General features: G+C 37.2%; 1 pseudogene; it reads left to right on the forward strand.

Moving 5' to 3' along the window:
• Positions 1 to 3,059, forward strand: part of LOC101571777 — an 86,285-nt pseudogene extending 83,226 nt beyond the window's left edge.
• The last annotated feature ends 276 nt before the right edge of the window (positions 3,060 to 3,335 follow it).

Consider the following 3,335-nt stretch of genomic DNA (forward strand, 5'->3'; position numbering starts at 1 on the left):
AAAAAAAAATTGAAATGTAAGGCTGTGTAAGATTTGTTTTTGTATTTGACAAGGTCAGTCAAATCCCCTCAGGATTTATCCTGAAACCCTGTACCACAGTTGTAGATCCTTTGACGGTGTCAGCCATGTGGATGAGTCACAGCCATTGCTTGACCAATATGCTCTGTGAAAGCCTGAGAGAATGTTTTCTCTCCATGTGACTTTCCTTACAAACAGTTTACGTCATCGATCACATTGCTCTATGGCCCCATAATCTCCTTGATCAGAAAATTTGGGACATAACTGAGTTACAGGATGTTACAGTACAGGTTCTCCTACGTCCTAAGTCCTCACTGACCTTGAAAGGCTATTCATGCCCCTACAATATTTAAATGACAATGGAATACCCATCTCTGACAAAACTAAACAAAAAAAAAAAAGGGATGCAAATGAAGGGCCATTTGGTATCTGTATATACAAAATAGGAAAGGGACAGGGGGGATATCTCAGTGGAATAAGTTCTTCCCTGGCAAGCACAAGGGCCTGAGTTCAATCCCCAGTTCCACCAAAAAATAGAAAACAAAATAGGATAGATATACAACTACTTTCTCTTAATTCAATGAGAAGAAAGATTTGTACTAATAGAGTTTGGACAGGATAGCATGTCTGCATCTTGTACTATGAATAACCACTATGAAGACAACAATATTCAATATATTAATTATCAAGACTGTCCTACTAATTGTTTTTGAAACTGTCTCATTGCTATTTGTTTCCCAATAAAATTAATAAAAAAAGATTTGTTTTTAAACTGTACAGTGTCTTTTTTGTCACTGTTGTATAGTTAACACACTACCAAATATGTCTTCTGATAGCTCCATCCTGGTGGTATTTTCTTTCTTTTTTTTATCATCAGAAGAGCTTTATTTTTGTCACCAACACACATATGATGTTGTGATTTTGTTTGTCTCAAATATTATGTAAGTTTCCGTTAAAAATATAAGTTTACATTCAACAAATGTGATACATTAAAGTCCTCTGTAAACATAATCTTTTTTCAATGTATTTTCCTACTTTGTTTCATACATAAATAACTTAATCAACAAGACTATAAATAAAGTCATCAACTCTTAAGGCCCAGAAATATACACAAAGTTTGGAGCACGAGGAAAGGGTTTTGATTATATACAAAACAGGCAGCATTTGCTGTGTTTATTATCAATCAAATGCATCTCACAAGCTCAGTCTTACTGATTCTGCCAAAACCAGTATTTTCAATAGCCTTTAGCCTTGCCTGGTACAGTATGGTGTTGTAAATGGGCATGGAAATTTAAAGTAGGTTCTTGTTAGTGCATAGCACAAATTAGTTATATATGGGATGGTAGCTTTTCATCTTCAGTTGTCTCTGATGCAGCTTACATGAAAAAGTTGTTCTGTTAACTGAGTACCACTCTGCAATTCGAAAAAAAAAAAAAAAGTTGCAAGTGTTTTGTTGACATTTTGAATGCTTCTAAGTAAATACAACTGTTTATTTAAAAAAAAAAAAAAACTTCTTATAAACCAAGTGATAATAAACAAGAGGAGACTAACCCATGCAGAGAAAGAGGGTACCTTCTCCAATTTATTTCTGAAGAGACCATAAAAGGTGGTCTGAAAGGTGGAGGGGGTGACATATCTCTTTCCTACTCAAGTTAAGACCTTTGGTCCCATATATGAAGGAAATGATTTAAGATTTAATTGCTCAATCACAGATGGGAACAAGAAAAACATTCTCTTTTGCCATACCCTTGATTGAAAGGCTCCAACCAAGAAACAATTTTTAAAAGCTATTCACCAAAGGTACTTGTTTCAGCCCCAACAAGGAAACTGGCAAACCAAGGTACCAAAGACTTCAAATGTATAAGTAGGAAATTCAGCATGGCATGTTTTTATAGTGGAATATCATCTCAAAGCCAAACAAATCATATTCAAAATGGTATTAACATTTTGGTAGGGACCCCTGGTCATATCCAAGACCATCTGCAGAGCAGCCTTCCAGATCTTTCTAAACTGCACCATGTTGTACTAGATGAAGCGGATCAAATGTCATATTTAGGTTTTGCTGAACAAGTCAAAAATATTTTCCACAAGTCCTACAAAACTGACTCTGAAGATAATCCTCAGGCTTTAATTTTTTCTGCAACTTGCCCACAGTGGGTATGCAACAACAGCAAAAAAATACATGAGATCCAGATATGAACAGGATGATCTTAGAAAAATAACTGAAAAGGGTGCAACTATTGTGGAACATTTGGCATCTCAAAGATCAGCAGTTACCAGAGACGTCCTGTAAGTCTACAGTGGATCTGAAGGGAGGGCCATTATCTTCTGAGACTAAGAAGAACATAACTGAAATGGCCATGAATCCACACATAAAACAAAATGCCCAGTGTTTACATGAGAACATTGCACAATCACAAAGAGAATGTAGTTTTACAGATTTGTTGGCCAATAATGTCGCTACCCATGGTTTGGCCATTCTTGAGGTTGACCTGGTGATTCAGCGTTCTCCTCCACAGAACACTGAGTCCTATATTCATTGTTCTGGACACACAAATGAGAGCTGGCCAAATAAGTATTTGCATATGGTTTTTATCAACAGAGAAAAAGAAGTCAACTAAGATAGTTGAAACAAAAAGCAGGAATTACTTTTAAACATATAGGTGTTCTTCTACAATGGATTCAGTTAAATATAAAAGCATGGAGGCCATCACGTCTCTGGCTTCTGTTTTTTATGCTGCTGCTGCCAGTCATCAGCTCAGAGACTGATAGAAGAGAAAGGGGCAATAGATGCCTTGGTATTAGCCCACATTTCTGGGGCATGGAGCTTAGAACCACATTCTGTGATCATTTTCAATAAAGGGCTTGTGACCATGACCCTGGAAAGACCAGAAGAAATACAGAATGTCAGCGGTGCTTGACATTATAAAGAACTAAAGAACAGAACACTGAGTAGCACTGTGATAACTCCAATTATCAGAATGTATCTCCTAAAAAGAAATGAGGGTGTTTGCTTTGATGTTCCCACAACTGAGTCATAAAGGTTCCAGGCAGAGTGGCATGATTCAGACTGGATACCCAGAGTGACAGCCAAATTACTTGCAATTGAAAGGGTAATATCTTCTAATTCCAGACAGAAGAGTAGCTGGTCAAGTAGCAAGTCTGGTCAGTCAGACAGCTAAGGTGGCAGATCTGGTGGCCGATCAGACAGACAGAGTCCACAGAGGAGTCACTCAGGAGGTGACCAAGAAGGTAAAAGATGAAGTGGAAATGGAAATCAATCAAGAAACAGAGGCCACAAATGGAATTTTTACTGA

This window comes from Octodon degus, unplaced genomic scaffold (assembly GCF_000260255.1).
Source record: "Octodon degus isolate 3935 unplaced genomic scaffold, OctDeg1.0 scaffold00095, whole genome shotgun sequence".
Taxonomy (NCBI): domain Eukaryota; kingdom Metazoa; phylum Chordata; class Mammalia; order Rodentia; family Octodontidae; genus Octodon; species Octodon degus.